Below are 24,267 nucleotides of genomic sequence, written 5' to 3'. Positions count from 1 at the left end.
AGTCCACTGAGCATATGTGCTTGGTGAGGTTGCCCTTTCCCCTGCCTGGACACTGAGGTCTATAAAGTAGGCCTACTGCTGGGCCTCTTATGCAATGATAGGCGAGCAGCGGATTTAATAGAGACCCAAAGAGCCTTTGTTCTTTGGATAAGAACACTCTTCTTGGCTGTCACATCACCTCCATGAATTGCCTGTTGTGGGTTGAATTGTGTCCCTCTCCTCCCCACAAAGGATATGTTGAAATCCTAGACCTCAGTAGCTGTGAATGTGACTTTATTTGGAAATAGAGTCTTCGTAGATGTAATCAAGTTAAGATTGGTCATACTGGATTAGGGTGGGCCCTAATCCAATGACTGGTAACCTTATAAGTAGAGAGAGACTTGGACACACACACAGAGAAGACAGCCATATAAAGATGGAGTCAGGGGCCCTGGTGGCGCAGTGGTTAAAGAATCTGCCTGCCAGTGCAGGGGACATGGGTTCAAGCCCTGGTCCGGGAAGATCCCACATGCCACGGAGCAACTAAGCCCGTGCGCCACAACTACTGAAGCCCACGCTCCTGGAGCCTGTTCTCCGCAACAAGAGAAGTCACCATAATGAGAAGCCCGTGCACTGCAATGAAGAGTAGCCTCCGCTTGCCGCAACTAGAGAAAGCTGGAGCACAGCAACAAAGACCCAATACAGCCAAATAAGCAAACAAACAAACAACTAAACAAATTAATTAATTAAAAAAAAAAAGATGGAGTCAGAAATTGGAGTGAGGCAGCTATAAGCCAAGGAATGCTACAGATAGCTGGGCATTGTCAGAAGCTAGGAAGAGGCAGAAAGGATTTTCCCCTACAGGTTTCACAGGGAGCATGGTCCTGCCGACACCTTGATTGCAGACTTCCAGCTTCCAGAACTATGAGAAAATAAATTCTTGTTGTATTAAGCCACCAAGTTTGTGGTAATTTGTTACAGCAGCCCTAGGAAATGAATACACTGCCTAAGAGTCTAAATAAAATGCAAAAGAGAGGCTCTAATTAGAATCAAATACCCATCTTCCCCTGAAAGGCCTTGGTACTAATCCATCATGCCTCCCCTTGTCATTATTTCAATGCAAGACTCCCGGGTCCCCTTTCCCACACAGCTTTGTACATCTCCTTATTTGACTTTATCTCCCACCCTCCTGACTCCCAAACCCTCCCCTATGTCCTCAACCTCTTCTCTGAATGTCCCCCTCATCTTTTTGCTTGAATATCTGGCTCACTTCTGGGGACATGGGGACGCCCCTCAAGTGTCCCAGGGCCTAATGATGGGGTAGGTGTCTGCTTTGCTCCTCATGGCCACTCCCAGACCATGCATGGTTCCTCCCTGACCTTTTCCCACCAATTTGAAGGACAGACCCTCAAATCTCCATAAACCTCCATGCCGTAGTCTTCACCAACCTGCAGTCACTCCTCGTCCAGTGAAGCTTTGAGCTCTGCCGGCTCACTTCCACCATCTTCACGCCACTTCTGTCCTCACTCGGTGGTTGGCCCACTTAGATCCGTCAGTCCCAACCCTGGCTTCACTCTAAAATTATTCAAGAAGCTTTAAAAAAAAAGCCGAGGTACCACTTCCCTCCCAAACAATTGAGCTGGAATTTTTGAGGGTTGGAGGCCTGTGTATTTAAGAGCTCCCCAGGTCATTCTAGTATGTGACCAGGTTTGAGACCACTGGTGTAGGTGGTCCAAGTAATATTCTGGCTTCTTGGATCCTTAACTTCCTTACTTTTAACAATCCTTTCTACCCACTCAGCCACCCACTCTTACAGTAACACTCTGGTGTGTCATTACTAGTACCTGCCCCAACTCAAAAACTTTGGTTTCTGGCATCTCACTGTGACCACCACCTTCTCACTTTTAGCTCACTCCCTCTAGAACCCCAACTCCAACCATCCTTTGACCTCACCAGGTCCACCAGGCCATCATCCCTACACCTTTCCACTGTCCGTCATGGCCCCTGGGCCTTGGCTTCCACCTCATCAACCTGAGTCCATGGCCCAGCTCAACTCCCCACCTCTCTCCCCCTCTCCTGCCTGCACCTGGTGGACCCCCGGACCTGATAACACTCTACTCACCTGTTCACGCCTGCATCCAAGCATCAGATCTCAGAATGTGACTGGATGAAAACACACAGCTGGCTGACTGGTCTTCATTTTATGGAAACAGGGCTCAAGTGGATTCGATAATGCTGCTTCATTTCCCTAGTTAATTCACTTTCTTATCCTTTGAGAGGCTCTTTTACACCTTCTCTCTCCAGACCAGCTCCCTCCAGTATCTCTGGCCTTTTCACGCCTCCAATAGGTCACTCTTGTTCCTGCCTCAAGACGTGCAATTACAGTTCACTTTGTTTCCACTCTTTCTCCAGATGATGCCTAGAGCATGCCTCACTGAATTCATCTCACCTTCTCAGGGAAGTATATTTCCTGACTCCTCTACCTAAAGTAGCCTCCCATCTCAGCCCTGACACTCTCTATCCTCCGACTCTTTCTTATTTTCTTTAGGGCACTGACTGCCATCTGTTTATTACATGATGGATTGATTTCTGCTTGCTTGTCTATCTCCCTTCCCAGCATGTAGGCTTCATGTTGGCCATTCCTTTCTGGTCTGCCTAGTTCACGACTAGATCCCCAACACCAGGTACAGAGCCTGGCACACAATAAGCTCTCAGTGAATGAATAAATGAACAAATGAATGAATGAACAAAAAAGGGATCTATGTTGTCTTTTTTTTGTTGTTTTTTGTTTTTTTAATTTTTAAAAATTTTTATTGAGTATAGTTGATTTACAATATTGTGTTAGTTTCAGGTGTATGGCAAAGTGAATCAGTTATACATATACATATATCCACTCTTTTCTTAGATTCTTTTCCCATGTAGGCTGTTACAGAGTATTGAGTAGAGTTCCCTGTGCTATACAGCAGGTCTTATTAGTTATCTATTTTATATATAGTAGTGTGTATATGTCAATCCCAATCTCCCAATTTATCCCTCCCTACCCCCTTATCCCCTGGCAACCATAAGTTTGTTTTCTACATCTGTGTGTTGTCTGTTTTTGAACTGCTGACTTGAGAGGCAATATAAACAGTGATGAAATATTCATAGCCCTGGATTCAAAGTCTGGGTTATCCTTGCTAGCTGTGGGACTTTGAGCAAATTACTCATTGTCTGCGAGTTTCAGTTTTCTCATTTATAAAGAAAGGGGAGGATTTTCTGGGTTGGTGAACACACAAAGATATGGGGAGAGTGGCATGCGGGGAGAGGATTTGGAAGCTCCTGGCGCCTTCCCACATACCTTGTCCTGTGCGTCTCTCCCATCTGGCTGTTCCTGAATTCACACCCCAAAATAATTCAAGATAGATCATGGACCTAAATGTGAAAGCTGAAACTATAAAGCTTCTGGAAGAAAGACTGGAGCATATATTCATAACCTTGGGGCAGGCAAAGATTTCTTTCATGAGATCCCCAAAGCACTAACTTTAAAAGAAAAAAGAATTGATAAATTGGACTTTATCAAAATTAAAATTTTCTGCTTATTAAAAGGCAGTTAAGAGTGGGGAGAGATAAATTAGGAGTTTGGAGTTTTATGTATATATATATATGTGTATGTATATATATATGTGTATGTGTATATATATATATGTGTATGTATATGTGTGTGTATATATATATATATATATATATATATATGTATATATATATATATATATATCTGAATCACTTTGCTGAACACCAGAAACTAACACAACATTGTAAATCAACTATACTTCAATAATAAAAAAATTTAACAAAAATCGTTAAAAAAAAAAAAAAGACAGTTAAGAAATGAAAAGGCAAGCCACAGACTGGGAGAAAATATTCCCAATAGATATCTCTGACAAAGGACTCGGATCCAGAATTAAAACTCCTACAAATCATAATGAAAAGAAAAATAAAGCTTAACATGGGCAAAAGAAGAAAAAAGAAAAAAAGAAGAGTGGTAACAGGAGCTACTCCATAAGGCTGCTGTGTGGATTACATAAAATTAATATAAGTGCTTTTTTCTGTAACAGTTCAATTTCTCTTTTTAAACCCCATTTTACAGATAAGAAAACTGAGGCCCAGAGAGATTCAATTACTTACCTGACATCAATGGGGCTAGAGAGTGGCAGAGCCAGGACCTCAGCCTGACAGTGTGGCTTCAGAGCCCACACACATAACCATTGTGGTGTACTTCCTCTGCTCAAAAACCTTTTGTGTAATCTCTCCTGGGCAGTTCAAGATGTTTTCCCGTCTCTTGACTTAGTCTTGTGGTGGGTAAACATGAGATTTTTGGTCTGTTATTATAAGTAATTTAGTTTAAGGGATGGAGCTTAAAATTCTTTCAAGAAGCAACATTTGTGCTTGTTGTTTCCTGCTGTGGTTTTGGTTTAGCAAAGTCTGAGTTAATTTCTTGAATCTGCTGATGATACTGTGAAGTATGTGCCTATGCGACCCAAAAGGTATGTACTTGGGAGCATAGCAGTCATTGCATTTTCTCCTTTTTATTTAATTGTTTAGTTACATACAGACAGGTCTATAACTTTCTCAATTTACCTGAGATGTCTGAGCCAAGGAAATTGCAGGTTTATGAAAATCTGGATGTATGCTTTTTGCACATTTTCCTAATGTGTCTCTTTTTAAGTGAGGGAAATGTGTGGAAAATGAGACCGCTAGATGGTCTTCGGGTCAGGGTCACAAGTCCCATGTAAACTAAGGCCCAGTATGGTCAATAATAGCCTGAGCAGTAGAAGTGTTCTCGAATAAGAAACGTTGTATTTTGAATATTCTTTCCTATCTTTTTTTGCATTGATTCCTTTTCTCACCACCCTTGAAATTACCTTCATTTCAGTTTATCTTCCTCTCCTGATTTCTCGTAGCTGACATCACACATTTGGCATTCATTTACATTCTGCTTTTTATGGATTTCTATTTGTATTCTTCATTTCATCTAGTTGAGTGATTATTAACAAGGTAATGGAGACTAGACTAATCATAAGACAAGATGGTAAATGCAGGTAATATTTAAATATTTTTTGCATAAATCTAAGGAGGTGCTCTTTGCCTATAAAGCAAGAATATGATAATTATAAGTACCTTCTCTAGTTATGACAAGTCAGGTTAGGTAGGATCTATTCTTAATACTTACAGCACAATGTTGTGAGATGATCTCTGAGAGCCAGAGCCCTAAGTTCTACTGTGTGACCTTGGGCAAGTTATTTAACCTCTCTGAATCTCTAATTATTTCTATCTAAAATGATGGGTTGAATTCAAGATCCTTTTAGGATAAAAAATTTTTGCCTTTACTTTGAATTATTTTTGTAGTTTTAAGTAAAAGAACAACATTTATTTTTAAAAAGTTATTTCTAAAACAGTTCTATAATTTAGAAATTTTATCTAAATCAGGTCTTCTTCTCATTTAAGTTTAAAATTGAGAGCTTCACCCATTCCAGAGTAATGAATATATACATATGATATATGCCTTCTGGTTCATACAAATATCTACTTAATTCACAGTCTTTATGGTGATGGGACATCTTGAATTTTCTATGATTGCTCCAATTTAAAAAAACTCTGTGGTGTTTCCATATAAATAATTTTACATCCAAGTACATTCATATACCTCACTTCATTTTAGTTCAGAAAATGTGGCCAGTGAATACATAGTGACCTTGCCCATATTTTAATTATGTAAAATGTGTTGGTTATTTGGTCATTGATCAATAAGAGCTTATTTCCCAATTTCTGGCTCTGTTGCTGAAAGCAGGATTGACTGGTTAATTCCAACTCCCTTTTCCTCAATTGGCATTTTCCCAAGTGATTCCTGAGTCACCTCTAGAGGCATAATCTGAGGCAGTATGGATTACAGCCCCGTCGCAACTTCTCTGTGTGTGCAGGTGCCATGGGGCCCTCCCTCTGCACCACACATCACGGGAAAGTGCGAAGCTGTGACCCACCTCTGCCGTCAATCTCAAAGGAGAGGAGAGCTGTGTGAGGTCTGGGCTAGAAGAGTGTTTTACATTTCGCTTTGGCATGGCTTGTCTGTTCCAGATAAGCACAAGAACATCTTCAGAATTCTGGAGTGTATTTGGAACACAAAGGAAAAAACCCAAATCTGTTTAAGATTCAGCAGAGGGCCTCAGAAGCATAAGAGCTCAGGCAAGTTACCACTTGTCAATACTTTTTACATAATAGAAACAGCTGTATTGTTTGTTCTGATTATATAAATAAAACCTTTTCTTTGAAAATGATTTAAATACACATAAAATTACAGAGAATAAAATAAAAATCATGTGGAAGCCCACCACCATAAGATATCTAATTAACACTTTTGTAAACTTACACATACTTCTCTTTAAGCATACACGCCATTTACATGCAGATAATTTTATAGGAATGGGATGTAATAAATGCTGTTTATTGTGAAGCCTTTAAAAAAGTTACTTCCATCCCTAGTCATTGCCCTTGTACATCCTCCCCCTCAAACAAAGGAAGTATTATTAACTGCCAGGTACATATCTTTTGTATACTTTTATCTATATAGATACATAGTCATATATAACCACAAATAATCATATATATATGCATATATAATAGCATAATAGCATATGGGTTAATATTATACCTTTTCACTCAATAATATGTCATAGAAACCCCAAACAGAATAATATTAATAATAATTAATATTAATATTATTATTAATAATAATATTATACCTTCTTTGGCTCATTAATGTTTCATAGACACCCCTTCAAGTTAACTGATATAGCTCTAATTCATTATTTGTCATTAGATATCTGAATATTCCACAACATAAATGTCTCATAATCTATTAAAAAATATTCCTGTTCATGAGAATTCACTTTCAGTTTTCTGCCACTCCAAGCTCATAATTTTTTAATGAACTAAGATCTGTAATGCTGACTACAAGTCTCTAAATTTTACTTTTTCACTTTCTAATCCTGATTTTTTTTTGGTCAGTTATCAACTTGCTGTCATGATTGTTTAGAAAGTCAACATAATATTTAGGTTCCTTTTGGAATTGTCATTTAGATACATGAAGGGGTATGTGCCTTCTTTCTGTAATTCTGTAATAAAAGAGGTAGTGAGCTCTTTTACTGAGACCTTCTCAATATGGTGGTCAGATCATGTTTCCAGCCTCAGGATCTACACACAAATCATTCCGTTGGGAAACTGTTGCTGAAGCAGAAAGGTTCTGGGCAGCTGACGTGGCATCATGCTTTACAGTGTCTGCCAGTTGTGAGTAACAGCGGGCTGTCATGTTGGAATATAGCCGAAGCAGCAGCAGCAACTCCTGATTTAGGGGCAAAAGATGTAAGTACTTATTTTCACCATTAACCAATTAACCTAAACCAAACTCAAACTGAAGAGGGAATACAATTCCCACTAGAGACCCTTCTACCAGATTCATTTGAGAAACATTTTGTCTTAACCAGAGTAGAAAGTTTCAAGCCAGCACATGGTTTTCAGCAAAACGAAGAAACTCACAGGGTCTTGCTTGAAAAAAAAAAACAAAACTTCAACTGTGGCTAATGCCACTTTCAAGTCCTAACTCCTTGAAGTACCTGCATACTCTGGCAGGGGCTGTCCCCTGTGGGATAGAGTGCATTGCTAATGTGCAAAAGGACATGTGATTTCAACTTATATAAAAATTTTAGGCAGGTTTGGTTATGGGAAGATGATAGGAGGTTTAGCAGTTACAGTGTTTTAGGGGAGAGGAGAGAGCCTGTTAAATATTTTAAGGTGGATTCAAGCTGGTTAAAGCTGACTTAGAGGCAATGGTGGAAACTTCTGTTCTTGAGGTATATAGATGACTAGGGGCATGGTGCCTGACAACCCAGTGACAAATGAAGCCCTGGCACGGATCCTTAGGTTGAGCTGCTGTTCCCAAGGCTCCCACCCTGGAAATCATGTCTTCAGTGTCTGGTATTTTCAGAGTTTCTAAACCATGTGTTTAGGGGTCGGTGATTTTTTTTTTTTTTCTTTCTGTTGAGACCATTTACTCTGATGCTCAGTTCTTTATAAAACCTCACAAAGACCAACAGTGGTCCACCCTGAGTGTGGTTAACTTACTAACAGATTTTTTTTTAAATTTAATTATTTTATTTTTATTTATTTTTGGCTGCGTTGGGTCTTTGTTGCTGCAGGCGGGCTTTCTCTAGTTGCGGTGAGCGGGGGCTACTCTTCATTGCGGTGGCTTCTCTTGTTGTGGAGCATGGGCTCCAGAGCACAGGCTCAGTAGTTGTGGCGCATGGGCTTAGTTGCTCCGCGGCATGTGGGATCTTGCCGGACCAGGGCTCGAACCCGTGTCCCCTGCATTGGCAGGCGGATTCTTAACCACTGTGTCACCAGGGAAGCCCCTAACAGATATTTTTGATTGTTACCTCTATGCTGGGGACACCTAAGTGAACAAGATGGAAGGGGTCCCTGGCCCAGTGGAGTTTGCTGCCCAGCAGGAAAAACAGATGTTATGAGAGGAGGGATGAACAGTGGATGGGGAGTCAGGAGACCTGGATTCGGGTCCTGGCATTGATCCCATTAACCATATGGCACTCTGGGCTTCAGTTTATGTGCTATAAAATGAATGGGTGGGAAGGATAACCCCATCAGTAATTGATTCCTCATCTAGTGTGAGTTTCTCCCTTGCTGAACAGCTTTTTACATAGCACTGAATTTGCTCTACATCTAATTTGGGAACGGGTGTTTTATTTATGAAATAGATCTCACATGTCACCCACCAGGCTCTATCAAATGGTGATTTTTCTGTAACAGAAACTTGAAGGATCCGTCTTGGACGGGCCCACATATGATATGATATTAATAGGAGGAAATATTGTATCTGAGAAAGATGTCTTAAAGGTAGCAATTCCACACAGACTCACCTTAAATATCTATTTTCAAATGGTTACTGATTGGAACAGGTACTTTTCCAACTGCTGCTGATTTTTGAGGAGCAAAGACACAAGAGCCTGACACTAAGGAAAATGAAATTTCTTAAAATAAGTGTGACCCACAGGCTACAGCTTGAAAGATACTAAACTGAGTCAAAAATAAGCCAGACTGTGGTTTCCAATAGAATAGAAAATACAAAAAAAAAAAAAAAAAAGAAAAGAAAAATAATAGAAAATACCCACCACTGGGGACTGTGTGATACATCCTCAGCTTCCTGAAACCCAGCAAAATCAGCTCAGTCAATTTTAGCTTTGTAAATTGTGGGTGTCTCATTAACATGTTTTAATAGAATGAAGGATAAAGTCAGTTTCTTTAGCATAATTAGTATGTATATTTTTTCTATCAGCCTTGCCTAGCCTAGCTCACAAAATTATCCATATGGGCATTCATACATTCCTTGTTGCCTCCTTCCCTTCTCAATGGCAGAAGTGTACTTTTTGACCCCTGAGTAATCTCTTCTCTTGGGCTATGAGCTCCAACCCCCTTGGCCTTCTCTATTTTTCGTGTGTGTGTGCATTAAAAAAAATTTTTTTTTAAATTTGTTTATTTTTCTGGCCACACCACAGGGCATGGCATGCGGGATCTTAGTTCCCCTGACCAGGGATCAAACTCGTGCCCCCTGCAGTGGAAGTGTGGAGTCTTAACCACTGGACCACCAGGGAAGTCCCCACCCACCACATCCATCACTCATTTCTCTTATTCTCCCATCTCTTTAGTTTCTCCTCTACACTGTCTTTCCACCATAGGTAAAAACATGTTCGAGTGTCTCCCATTTTATACCAACCAACCAACCAACCAACCAGCCAATGAACAACCACTCATGGTCCCTCCCTACTGTCAAGTTCTTATGTAACTTGATCTCTTACTGTTTTTGTTCTCTTTACTCTTCCTCTGTCTTGACCCCTTGTCTTCCTTGATTCTGTTATGACTCTGCCTTCTTAGTCTTCATGAACTTCTCATTCTCTGCATTTTATCCTTAATTATTATTATTTTTAAAAAATTTTGAAGCCTGTGCTTTCCCTTGCCAATCTCATTCATATCCATGATTTTAATTATGACTTGTGTGCTGATAACATGTAAATCAAAGCACATACAAATCTGCAGGAAAGAAGCAATGTATAAACAAATGAACACCACCCACCACATGTGTGTCCCTGCAGACTTTTATCAGGAGCTCCTGACTCATATTCACTGCCTGAGACACCCTTAAGTATATTGTCCTGCAGACAGCAGTTCAACTTGCTATGGTCCAACCAGAACTTACCTTTCCTCAGAAAATCTGCTTCTTCCAGTAAAATGCACTTCAATCTTGATCAGGGACATCGCCATCTACCATCACAAGGCCAGAGCTGCGTAAATACAGTGAACCTCTAGATCCCATTTATTCTGCTTCCTTGTTTTCTCTTGAATCTGACACCTACCTCCTGCTCACTTTTTCCCTTCCACCAGTGCTTTAGTTTGGTTTGCATTCACTTTAAAAAGGAGGATGATGGTGACCGCCTCTTAAGGCTCACCCTGCCCACAGTCTGGCACTCCCCAAGCTGTTCTCTACATTGTGACTTGTCTGGTTTTCTAAAATTCCAACTTGATGATGTCACTTCTGCTTTGGGTCTTTTAGAAGCCCCTTGAAGTCTTCAGCAAAAATCCAAGGCCTTCACCATTCAGTCCCAGTTTGGCCATCTGGCCTCCTTTCTCCCACTCCCCTGAAAGGGCATGATCTTCCAGACTGATTGAATATGGTGGGTCATCAGAGCTTGTCCAGCTGGGCCTCCCCTCCATGCCTTTGAACTTACTGATTGCTCTTCTGGAACCACCTCCATGCCTCAGTTCACTTGACTAAGTCCTAATTATCTAACAAGGTTTAATGAGCGTTTTCCCCCCTAGGAGGACTTGCTTGAGTTGGCTGCCCTTCTGTGATCATATAATAATCTATGTAACATTTATCACTTTTAACTAAAGTGATTAATTTATTTGCCTTTCCAGTTGATGGTGAAAACCTAAAAAACAGAACTGTGTCCTTTATTTCTGTGTCCCTAATGTCTACCACAGCATGAGGCACATAGTAGTTATTCAAGAAACTATTACTGGGTGAATGAATGGGGGACAGATGGCTGCCTGCAGCTCCAGGTTGATATTCTATCACCTCAGTCAACCCAATGGGAAGCACACTTCGTTCCCAGTAGTTCAAGCATAAGTTCTGGGAACATGCTTCTTGGACATGTCCCTGGACATCTGCTAACTGCCAAATTAATCACTTTGGCCAGGGAGCTGCAGGACTCTTACTGTCAGGTATGAATTTTGTGTCCATTCATAGAACAAGGGATGGGGTCAGTCGCATACATGCTGTATAAACTGAGAGGGGACAGGGAAGCTCATCAAAGGGAAACTAATGATTTATTACCAGAAGCTGGAGGATAGGATGCAGGGCAGGCAGAAATAGCACATGTTTGCCACACTTTGTGCAAACTGTCTGGGTACTGGGGACAGCTGGGGCTACACTCTGCTCTACTTCCTGGCGGAGGCAGCTAGGACAGTCTCTTCAGTCTCAGCCCTCATCACTTCTGTCTTTATCCATTCAAGCTGCTATGACGTGGTACCATAGACTGGCTGACTTATAAACAACAGAAATTTGTTTCTCACAGTTTTGGAGACTGGCAAGTCTAAGATCAAGGTGCTGGCAGACTGGGTGTCTGGTGAGAGCCTGCTTCCTGGTTCATCTTCTCACTGTGTCCTCACATGGAAGGAGGGGCACGGGATTTCTCTGGGGTCTCTTTTATAAGGGCACTAATCCCATTCATGAGGATTCTGCCCTCATGACCTAATCACCCCCCAAAGTCTCCACAAATACCATCAGATTGGGGATTAGGTTTCAACATGCAAATTTTGGGGGGACACAAATATTCAGTCTATAGTAACTTTTTTTGCATTCTAGCCTCCAGCTACACTGAATATAAAACCCACAGATGATGTGCTGGGTGCACAGGCCCTCCTTCACCTCTGAGCCCTTATCATATCCATCCTCTTGCTGGGATCACCTTCTCTCTTGCTCTCCCTTCCCTCCTTCCAGGCTAATGAACTCACATCCTTCAGGTCTCCTTTGAGACATCTTTCTTTGCTGGAAAGCCTTCTCTGACTAGGTTTGGCGCCTCTGCTGTGTGTTTCATCTGTTTCTTACTGCCATCCTCTCTTAGCACTGATCATTGGTGTTGCCTGTTACCTTGTCTGCAGTAAACTCCAAGAGGATAAGGAACAATCTCACCTTGGTCATTTCCTGTGGCCTGCACTTAACACCTATGACAATGCTTGGCGCATAGTAGGCACTCAATAAATACATGATGAGTGAAGTACTCAGTTTCTCACCCATTTCTTGGTTATTAAATAGGAACCAGGATTCTTTTGGTTTCCTTCTACGTAGTCCTGGGGCTTAGCAGCTTTTTTTTTTTTTTTTTTCTTCAAAGAAGAGTGAGTCTTGTAGTATTTCTTTCTTTTTTAAAAAAATATTTAATTAATTAATTTATTTATTTCTATTTGGTTGCGCCGGGTCTTAGTTGTGGCAGGAGGGCTCCTTAGTTGCGGCAGGAGGGCTCCTTAGTTGTGGCATGCATGTGGGATCTAGTTCCCTGACCAGGGATCAAACCCGGTCCCCCTGCATTGGGAGCATGGAGTCTTAACCACTGCACCACCAGGGAAGTCCCCTTAGCAGCTTTTTTAGGGAGACTGTGGAAAGCCAGCTCATACAGGAGAAAATATTCTTATTACAATGAATAATAAATTAATATTTGTCTAAAATATTATTTATTGAATGAAGGAAATAATTAAAAAAAATTCTCCCAGGGGCAAGGCTATATACCCCTGTCAGATTCATTCAGTGACCTCATCCATCCAATGAATGACATTTGGGCCAGCACTAAGACATGGTGTCATAGTGTCACGATGTCGTGGAGCATAGAAAGTATCACATCTTTAGCGAAAAAGGAAGTATTCTTAGGAAGCTTGTAAAGAAATGTCACAGAAGCAATGTTGGGAAAGGCAGTAAGTATTTACTCAGCATGCAGAGACTCTATAACATTCATTTATGGGCTGCTCCCAGAAAATAATGAACTTTGGCCATCTCCCTTGTGATGACTGCAGACATTTATGCTTAGAAAAGAAACTGCTCCATCAGCTTGTCGTGCCCTTCAGTGTCCTCCAGAAACTGAAGTTTGAGCTTCGTTTTTTGGCATCATAAGTGGCTCCTATGAAAATTGCCCTGATGTGCTAAATTCAGCATTAGAACAGCACTCCTGGGGATCTTGGCTATATCTGCAGTCACTTATTCCAGGCTGAGAGAACAAGAATGTGAGTGCCACTAAAATACGTGTATGCACTCACGCTGTGCACACACGGGCTATTTCTGTACGTGGAATATCGGGCAGAGGAGTAGAACCAGCAAAGTGATATGCGCCTTTACTGACTGACAAATGGGACAAGGAGGAAATATAGAAATTAAGCTTTGAGTTTCTGTTTTTATGAATATATATATTCCTATGTATATGTCAAGTTGAATGAACCTATTTACAGTGACTAATAGCTTTGAAGATTATGGAATAGATTTTTAAATAATTGCATTTTTGTATTAAATATATCACATGGCTATTACTAACCAGTATGTTTTTCTGGACAAAGCTTTGACTAGAAGTCCTGTAATTGATCTTCCTCCACTTGGTGACTGATACTGACACTGCCTGAGTTTAGTGAAATCCCTTACCCTTTCTGGTCTCACTTTCATTGCCCTCTAAATGGACAAACTCTGTCGATACCACTGGGTAATGTAGATAAAGAGCCAAGGATGCCCACCACTGGGGAAGACAAGCTATGAATGCAGTGGATTATGATGATGAGAGAGAGGGCAGGAGAAAAATTAAAAACAATAACCTAAGATTAGATTCTAAGTCAATAATAAAGAATAGCTAAGATAAAAGTTAAATATGAACAGCTATGATAAAAGAACATAAGAACATATACCCTGAACAGCCCAGAAGGGAACTCTCCTGCTATGTTCTTTTACACAACAACACGGGCGACAAGCACGTGGTGAACACTTCCTATGTGCAGGCGCGACAAGCACGTGGTGAACACTTCCTATGTGCAGGCGCGACAAGCACGTGGTGAACACTTCCTATGTGCAGGCGCTGTGCCACGTGCTTTTCCTAGCTCGTGCATTCATCTAGAATCAAATATTCACTGCGCACCTCCTACCTGCCATGAACAGTACTTTGTCTCATTTATCCCACAACAACCTTCTGAAGATATCCATTATTACACAATCACTTAACAAATAAGAACACTTAGCCTGAGAGGTTAAGTAACCTGCCTGAAGTCTCACAGCTAGTCAGGGGAGGCTCTGGGACTCAAATCCAATTTGGACTGCAAAACCTGAGCTCTTAACCCTTATACTGTACCACACTCATGAGCTTTGCCTACAGTTTAGATTGTTACCCGTTTAACAGCAGGTAAGGAACCCAGAAGAGGAAGAGGCAAAGAGATTTATTGCAAACCTCTATTTAACAGGCACTTTGGTGTTTTTCCATGTAACATTTCATTTCATCCACATCACAGCCCTGTGACGTACTTTTTAGACTTCATTTGAAAGAGGAGGAGACTGGGGCTCATAGAGACTGAATGATGGTTTTCCAAAGGCACATGGCTGGGAACTGGCGGTGCTAAAACTAAATCCAGGTTTCAATTCCTATTTCCTTTCCCCTGGGCCTTTGCTACTCTTCAAAATGATTGAGGAAAGGAAATTGTACAAGGAAACATAAGCAGGATTGGGACTATGTAACCTGGAGAGGAGAAGGAGGCTGAGTGGCATGACATTTCCCCCTATTCAAAGAGTTTAAATGAGTCTGAGTCATGCATGTGTGTTACCATCAAGGAAGAGTATCTTGACTCTAAAATATTGAGGTGTGTTTCTATTAGGAGTCTGAGAATGTACCTTAACTGGAGAACAAACGCTTCCTGTCCCAGGTAAACTGGGAGAGTCACTGGCCTCCTGGGTACCCTGTAGAATCTTATATAATAGAAGATTTTTATCCAGCAGTGGAGAGCTTGGAGTGCTACAGGTCTGTAAATCAAAGAGCTGTATGCTTGGCCTGAGTTTCCCTGGCTTAGACACTGCTTCACCTGCAGGGATGGAGTCCTTCCAGAGATTTTTTCCAGCTCATCAGTTACATGTCTGAATGTCTACTCTTGTTCGGAATGTGTCTCTCAAACATTTCCATCAAATGGCAGGGAGTGATTCCTGGGGGTGCAGGGGATGTATATGTGAATGTGTGTGTGTGTGTGTGTGTGTGTGTGTGTGTGTGTGGTGTGTGTGTGTACCTGTCCTGTTGCAAGTACAAACATTTTTTGAAGTTTCTCATTGTTGTAAAAATTAATACAAATTTGAATTTTATTCCATAATATTCAATAGTACAATATTTGTGTTTGTTAAAAATTAAAATAATATTTTAAATAGCTTATAAAATAAAATTAGTGCTGATCCTGTGGCATCCTGCACTGTCCCTGGGGCTACAAGTAGTCCAGAGTGAGAAGCATAGGACTGCATTTTCGTGAAGTTTCTAATTCTGATGTTTTTACGTTAACCCATTCTTTTTTGTCGTATGTAGTTATGAGACATAGATTCTCAATTTTCCCTTGATCTCATGGTTCAGTGGGGACACTGGGTTAAATGTGAAGGAGGAGTTGTGGATTTCAGAGCAGTAATGGATAATCAATTAATTCCTGACTGATGACTTGTACAGAACGCTTCCTAAGCACTTTATAGCATTTTCAGGGAAATGGTAACAGTTAACATTTATTGAGCATTTACTATATGTCAGGTAGTTTGTAGTTTTTTAACCTAATTTTACTCTTAAACAATAACTCTCTGAGAAAAGTTCTATTATTATCATCCCCATTTTATAGAGGAAGAAAAGGAGATACAGAATAACTTGCTCAACTTCTTGCAGCCAGCAGATATTGGGGCTGAGTTTCACACTCTGGTAGCCTTATTCTGCTTACCTCCTATTGGCTTTGGGGGCTCGGAGGACACTCCCAGCATTTATAGCCTTTTATTTCGTTTAGCAGGTGCATGAGTCACCTTTGCCTGATGGAGCTTGATGTGGGGTTAAAAGTCACAGCGGCATCCAACTGCCACCCCACTCATCCTGGTTCAGGGGGCATCAATAAAATGGGAGGGGCAAAGAGCGGAGAAAGTGGGGCCCCCTCTGCCAGCCCAGGGCTGATAAGGAAGAATGGAGGCCTTTGTCTTCACGAGTGGTACCCTCCTTCTCTAGCGCCTGGCAGCAGAGGCGGAATCAGGGGGGGCAGGTGTGCAGGCAGCCACAGGGGTGGCATTTAAAGGACCCCTTTTGTCAGGGCTCACATAACAGAGTTCCTTGGTCCTGTAGGAAACCAATAAAGTAACCAAACCTTCACTTCTAGGACTGTGGTGAGAGCAACAGTCCCAGAATTGGCATGAGTAGCTTGTGATGCCTGTGCCAGGCTAATTGTCTCTGGCCCTTAGACCATGTTTTCCTGGCACTCGTCCTTCCTGATAATGGAACTGCTGACAGGCACATGCTGCTCTGCCTCTTGCCTGCCACTCAGCTTACCGGAAGGAGGGGGCAGAGCCTTGGTGGCCAATCCCTGGCCAAGGCCATGAGCTCCGGATCTCCAAGGCTGGCTTCAGGGTCTGGCTTTGCTGGAGTCAAGAGGCTGCTCGGCAGTAAACCTTCCCCAGGTCTCCTTCCTGGAGTCAGAGCTATGAGATGCTGGCTGACTAAAAAGCATCTAAGGGTATCAGATATTTTTGGAAAGGCGGGTATAGGCATTATCCTGTCAGTCCCACTTTAACTAAGGTTTTTTATTTTGAATTGTGATTGAATGTTTTTCTTTCACTGTCCTATTGGAGAGGGCCTCTTAAGTATTTCTAGGGACCTCAGTTTAACAAGGTATGCAGAGAATTTGTGTTTCTGCCTCATTTATGACCCACATGGCATACCTTTAACCACTCTCTGGTCAGTCCTTTTAACTCACTACCTCAACATTCCCTTTTACTTTCTCTAGGAACTCCCTGTTAGAGTTTAATTCTATACTCAGGCTGTGGAAACTACTGGATACGATCTGCAGTAAGGCTGTTGCTGCTATAAATTGCAGATGTCCATTCATTTATAAATAAAATCTTTATTGCGCTCTTATCACACACTGGGCACTGTGCTAGGCACTGTGGTCATAGCCTGGTCCAAACACAGATGCTCGATGTCCCCATGGAGTTTCAAATCTGTCTAAGGGTCCAATAACAGCTGTGCTTCCTGCCTACTTGTTCCTCTGAGGACATGTTCCTGGTTAAAGCCCACTCCCAGTTTCCACATGGACCAATCGAAACATTCATCACATTTCTCAGGTCTCTCTCTAAATACTCACCCTGATCTCTAGCAGTCTACTCCACAGAGAGGTCTCAGTATCCAGTCCCTTTCTGTACAAACTTGCCTCCATCCATGCCCATCTTCACCCCCTTTATCTCTTTCTCAGAGGAAGAGATGCCCTTCCTCTTAGCTAGGCTTAACTTTTGCTCCTATACTCTGGAGCCCATGTGATCAGCCTCTTTTGAGATTTATTCCTTCAGTAATTGTATTTGCTTTCTGTATCTCCAATCTCCGTATGAATCAGCATATAACTCTCTTTCATCTTGTCCACCCTAAACCAATTCTTCAATCCTGAGTGCCTCATAGTAGTCCCGGCTATCGTCCCCTTTTCTTCACATCCAGGCTTCTCGAAAGAGTAACTCTACTTGCTTTCTCCTTTTCCTTACTTTTCATTTGCTGCATAAGTGATTTCTGTGTCTAATTCCTCACTCCCTTGACCATAGTTCTACTGAGATCGTTCATGTTATGATCATCAAACCTCCTCGGTGGTAAACCCAGTATGTGAGAACACTTTCACTATTGCCTCTCTCAGTGTTTCTCCTATTGTCAGTATTGTTGACCACGCGCCCATTTCTGAAGCCATCACCTCTCCCCTGCCTTCTGGGCCACCATCCTCTCCTGGCTTTCTGCCCACCTCCTGGCACTTCACTGTGGTCTTTCACAGGCCTCTCTTCCTGTGTCCAGCTCTTCAATGTTGCTATTCCTCAGAACTTCTTCCTAGGACTTCTCTTCTAACTTCAAGCTTTTCCTAGGCAATACTACCCATACCTGTGGCTTCAGTCACCACGTCTCTCTCCTTAGACCCCTTCCTTAAGCTCTACACTCTTAAAACTGACTTCTCACTGACCACACTTACCTCTGTCCACAGGCCCCTCACAATTAGCATGTTCAGAGCTGAAGTTGTCATCTTCTCCCACCAAACTGGCCCCTCTTCCAAGATGATCATCCCCGAAAGGAGCAGTGTGGTCCTGTCTTTATAGCCTGAAAACTTGAGATTGTCCTTGACTTTTCCTTCTCCTTCGTTTTCTACATTCAACAGAGTGTCAATTCATGTTGATTCTACTTTATATTCATATATCTGTTCCTTCTCTTCCAGCCTCTTTGCAGTTGCTCTAGTTGAGGTATTCATTGGTCTTGCCTGTTTGTGGGGTAACCTTGAACAGCACATCTCCCTGTTTCTAGTTCTGCACATGCCCCTGTGCTTCCTCCTTTTTGAAAAAGTAGTGATTATACCCATTAGAATAATGATTGCATTGCATATTGATTGCATATTTGAATTTCTACTGCTCCACCAGACTGAAAGCTAGGGCAAGGATTATATACCATTTATCTCAGTATCCCCAGTGCAAGTGACAATGCTGGGCATATAATGGGTGTTCAAAAAACATTTGCTTAGTGAATGAATGACTTCCAGAGTCGTCTTTCCAGAAGAGCAGACTGAGCACAATCGACCAATCTTGGATGCTTTGGGGAGTCACTGCTCCATTTTAGCAACATGAGTGTGTAATTAGTTACTGATATGACAACACCACATTTGGATATAGTATTTTTTTTTTGCTATTTTTCATCCTTTAATTGGCAAATATTAAAAAGAATATCCAGTGTGGATAAGAATGTTCAGAAAGTTCTTCTCACGTAGAGAATAGACTTGAGGACATGGGGAGGGGGAAGGGTAAGCTGAGACGAAGTGAGAGAGTGGCATGGACATATATACACTACCAAATGTAAAATAGATAGCTAGTGGGAAGCAGCCGCATAGCACAGGGAGATCAGCTCGGTGCTTTGTGACCACCTAGAGGGGTGGGAAAAGGAGGGTGGGAGGGAGACTCAAGAGAGAGGGGATATGGGGATTTATGGATACATATAGCTGATTCACTTTGTTATACAGCAGAAACTAACACAACATTGTAAAACAATTATACCCCAATAAAGATGTTAAAAAAAAAACTTAAAAAAAAAAAAGAAAGGTCTTCTCATGCATTGCTGGTGTGGGTGTAAATTGCTATAATATTTTTAGAAAGAAATTTATAAAAATTAACAAAAATATAACCTCTGACCTAGGAATCTTACCTTGGATATAGTATTAATCAAAAATAATGCTAGTTGATTTTGTCTTTTAAAATAATGTAAGTTTATTGTAGAAAAGTTAGAAAATGTGGACAAACAAGAAGAGAAAAATAAAATCACCCTCAATCCCATTACCCAGACAAATAATTACTGTTCATCTGTTGACATAGGGCCTCTCAGTTTGTTTCCTAAATTTTTACTTTTAGTAAAGAAATGGGGTCAAACCTGGGGGATGTCTCAGCTGCTGAGCTCTCCCTTGCAAGAGTCAACAGTCATTAAATCATAGTGCTCACGAATTCGTGGCAAACCTGACCTAGATCTAGGTGAGTGTTCACATCTATCAGCACTATTCTGGTGGGAAGAGATTAGCAACATCATTAGCAGTGATGATGCTTTCGTTAGATAGATGTCAAACTAGGGTAGTTATTCCTGGTTGAAGCAAGATCCTCTTTGTGGTCTGACATTTGGAAAGGGTGGCAGGGACTGGGAAAGGTAATTCACAACAATTAGCAACTGGCCAGGGCTCCAATTCCAGTGGATAGTTGGAATGCAGAGTAGGAATCAGGCAAGAGGACAGGACACTTGGGGAAGAGATAATGTGAAGACTATAACTGTTCCAGCATGTGGGAGCCTGTGGGATCATGCCAGGGCACTGCAGCCAGGACTTGAGGTGACAAGACCAATTTTAGCCCAACTCCTGTTGGGGATGAGCTTCTAATGTATTCTCAAACTGAGTGAATTTTGTTAGGAACCAGGAAGACTTGAGTTGCCAGGTTGAAAGACTTAGTAACTGTTGATATATGGGGCTGGGGAAGGCAGGGACTGATAAATCCCAAACCTTTTGGAGTGGTGGGATCCCAAACGATCTATTTCATTCCATGACCCATATAACTGTGGTATGCCATATGTCTATATAAAATAATTAAAACTAATTAAAATTAATTTTGGTTGGTGAGTGTTTGAAGAGTTTCATAATAACACTTGAGATAATTAGGGATGCTTTGGGATGTCACAAAAGGAGCATTTGGAATAACTGAGCTAGATGTTTAAACCAGAGATGTGCAATGAAGGCTTGTAAAAGAATGACAATTCTGTGGTTGAAAGAACACTGGAATAGGAGTTAGGAGTTTGGAGTTGTAATCATTATGCCGATAAACTGATTATCTAAAAACAACAACAATCTGGCTTTGTAGCACTTGCCAATTTCTGTGGTAAATACTCTCACTGTGGTGGATTTCAAATTATCAATGGTTTAACTACTGGCTCACACAATTCCTGAATATTTAATAATCAGCTCTTATAAGTCTGATGCAAGGCAGGTCCAGTACATCAGTATAATCTTAACTGAGCTTCTAGTTAGCTTTGCAACGTTGGGTAAATCACTTCATCTCTCTGGATCTTAGTTTTATTACCAACAAAGTGAAGTTGCTAAAATAACCTGTAAGGTATCTTCCAAAGTCAACATTTCAGTAATGTAGCTGGTGTTATAGGGCAGGACTAATGTCATGTTATAAGCCAAAAGAGTTACATCAGATTTTTCTGAATGTTATTGTGAGATATTGGGACAGATAATTTGATATCTGAGTCTGTGTCATAATCAACCATGTTCTGATTCCTGCTGTCAATGTGTGTGTCCTTCTCCAGTACCTCTTCCCAGGAGGATTAAAAATGGCAGTGCAGCCATTAGTGAGCCAAACCTCACCAGTGGGGTAAGAAACCATGACCCAGAGTCAGAGAATTCTACACTCAGTTGTCAGGTCCTAGGAGTCAGTTGTAGGGCGTGACAAAATCTTATAGCTTCGGTACCTTACCCTATCTGACCATGAGACCAACCGTGGCAGTCTTCCCTGGACTAATAAAAACATGAGAAGTTAATTTGCTCGAAGCTTTTTAGAACCAAGGGCTGTGTCCTTCATGTCTATGTGTGTCAAAGCCTGATACATAATAAGGACTCAGTGTTTGTTGAAAGAAAGAATAAACGATTTGAGCCTTTTTAGAGCAAATTCTGAGTTTTATTTATACTTTTCCCCAGCTTTATTTAGATATAATTGACATATAACATATAAGTTTAAGGTGTACAGCATGATGATTTGCTGACTTTTAAAATGTTAATTCAAAAGTGGACATGAGCTACTCTGTACTTACCTAAAGAAATGTATTTTTCAAACAAAGAAATTATTTTCTTGTAATAGAAAACTTCTCAGTGCCTTCAGTTCAATATTGGGCATTTAAATTTGCCTTCCATCTAGATAACACAATTGATGCACAACCAGAATCCAATGAAGAGAAACACGAATGAGAAAAACCCAAACTGGGCATTTACTACCCACCAGTGAGTACTCTGCCTGCCTCAACCAGTAGAATTAGCTCATCTCTTTTGAAAGGAAAAGATAATACTTATTTAAAGAGCATACATAATTATATATCATGTGCCACTTTGCCAACATTTACAGGCATACCTCGTTTTATATCACTTCACTTTACTGTGTTTTTTACAAACTGAAGGTTTGTGGCAACCCTGCGTCAAACAAGTCTGTCGGTGCTGTTTTTCCAATAACGCTTGCTTTGTGTCTCTCCGTCACATTTTGGTAATTATTGCAATATTTAAAACTTTTTCATTATTATTACATTTGTTTTGGTGATCTGTGATCAGTGATCTTTGATGTTATTATTGTAATTGTTTTGGCATTTTTTTTTGCAACAAAGTATTTTAAAATTAAGGTACATTGTTTTTTAGACATAATGCTATTGCACACTTTAATAGACTACAGTACAGTGTAAACGTAACTTTTATACGCCCTGGGAAACCAACACATTTGTGTGACTCGCTTTGTTGCAGTGGTCCGGAACCGAACTGACAATATCTCTGAGGTCTGCCTGTACTCCTCATGATGACACTCATAAGCTAAGTACTGTTATTCCCCTTTTAGAGGAGAAGCTGAGAGGTTGAGCGATAGAGCCACTCGTGGCCGAGCCAGGAGTTCACAACCCATAGGTGATGCTCTTCTCTCCAGGTCAGGCTGCCTCAGGGCTTTCTGCACTTCCTCTCCCTCGGGTCTCTGCTCCTTGTTTGCTGTGGGGGTCTGGATGCTTTGTCACATGTCACATGTGAGTGAACCTGGCTCAGCCCACGACCAGGCAAACAGAAGCAGCAGCCTCTGACAGGGTTGTGAGCAAATACTCCAAGCCGGGTCTGGCCGACTGGGGGAGCTGCGCTGTACTTTGCCCTCTTGGATCGGCTCCATGGAGGCCATGGCAAAGGTAGCTGACAGGCTGTAGATCTGAGGGCTAGGTAGGTCTTGGTAGATGTGGCACCTGGACTTTGACAGCGTCCAGGAGGAGAGCAGACACTCCTGGAGCTGCGCTGAGGGAAGGTGGTGGAGAGCCGTCAGAGCAGGTGTGTGGGAATGCTAGCGCCCTTGCTTGCTTTGTCTTGGCTGTACTTGCTGTGCTGTCAAATTAGGAAAGGCAATACTGACCTTAGCGGGACCAGGGAAGGTCATTTATGTGATGTGTGAGTATGACTTGTCACTGTAGACGTAATGCCTTCATTTGGAGAATCTTAGGTGCTTTTCATTTGGGGTCCTTAATTGTAACCTGAGGTCTAACCTGCTGGAGTTGATATCTTGGCAACGAAAATCAATTGTAGTTGACTTTGGCAAAGGGACTGGGTATTGCACCTTTGCAGTCGGAGAAGGGCTGTCTAGTGAAAATATCTGGGGACAAGGTGGAAGAAGCTTTCTTCTTGTTGAAATTCCTTGTGTCCAAATGCTATCAAGTTCCGTGGGCCTTCAGGAAAGACCCGTTTAGCCTTTCACTGTGTCCGGGGCATTTGGCCTCTGCTGGGATTTGCTGGAAAAGGCTCTTATTGCACCTGACTTTTTCAAGAAAGTGGGCTGACACGGGAAGGAAGGTGCAAGTTTTCCTGAGCTGGATTGCTCTTGAGGTGGAAGGCACTTCTGTGCCTTGTTCTTCTGGTATGTTCTGCTTACAGCTCTCGGCTCATAGCTGTGGACCCTGGCTCCGCAGCGTTCGAGCAGTGTGACATCTTGATTTCAACACACACCCTTTGACCTTTTGTTCTGATATTCATTTTTATATTGGGCTGGGAGTTTCAGGAGTGGGAGCAAGTTGACTGGATCCGATCAGAACTTTTCAACGTAAAATAGTTCCCAAGGGGGAAGAAACATGGGGTGTGACTGAGCTATGTATTCTGACATGAGAGACTCCTGAGCAGCAGTAAGGTGTGATGTGTGCTTTTTCTTTGGGGGCAGCTGGACGCAGGTGCTGCTCTCTGATACAGGCAGAGAAGCTGGGAAGGTATCTTGTCCTCTGGAGCTATTTCCCATTTTGAAGCATAAGTGGAGAAAATCAGTTTGATGCTGGGGAGACTTCCAGGTTTTAAAATCTCCAGCCAGGAAGATTACTGAGACACGGCTCTCTAGTTTGTCAGGGAAGCAATCCCAAACTTGCGTCTCATTGCCTCCCCTGGAGCAGGGGCAGGAATGGCCAGATTATAGGGCCTAGTTCTTCTAAGACTTCAAGGATTCAGAAAAGATGTCTCTTGAGGTCACTTTAAGCTCCTTTTTATTTAGGAAATGTCTTCAGCTGCTCACACTACCCTAATCTTTATCTCTGATAACAGCAACTGTTATTTATTGAACAATTACTGTATACCAGCCAGAGGGCCAAGTTCGGCACTTTATGTAAGGATCTCTGACTCTGACAATGACTCTGTCAG

General features: G+C 41.7%; 1 protein-coding gene across 1 annotated transcript in view; it reads left to right on the top strand.

The window, feature by feature from the left end:
* SEC16B (SEC16 homolog B, endoplasmic reticulum export factor) overlaps positions 1 to 24,267 on the top strand; it is a 93,871-nt gene that overhangs the window by 32,153 nt on the left and 37,451 nt on the right. The window contains exon 3 of the mRNA XM_057552418.1: positions 22,366 to 22,923. The gene's annotated coding sequence lies outside the window, so the exon portion shown is untranslated. The remainder of the gene's footprint in view (positions 1 to 22,365; positions 22,924 to 24,267) is intronic.

This window comes from Balaenoptera acutorostrata, chromosome 1 (genome assembly GCF_949987535.1).
Source record: "Balaenoptera acutorostrata chromosome 1, mBalAcu1.1, whole genome shotgun sequence".
NCBI classification, from domain to species: Eukaryota; Metazoa; Chordata; class Mammalia; order Artiodactyla; family Balaenopteridae; genus Balaenoptera; species Balaenoptera acutorostrata.
The sequence above is the reverse complement of the archived record's forward strand: the minus strand, read 5'-3'. Positions and strand labels throughout refer to the sequence as shown.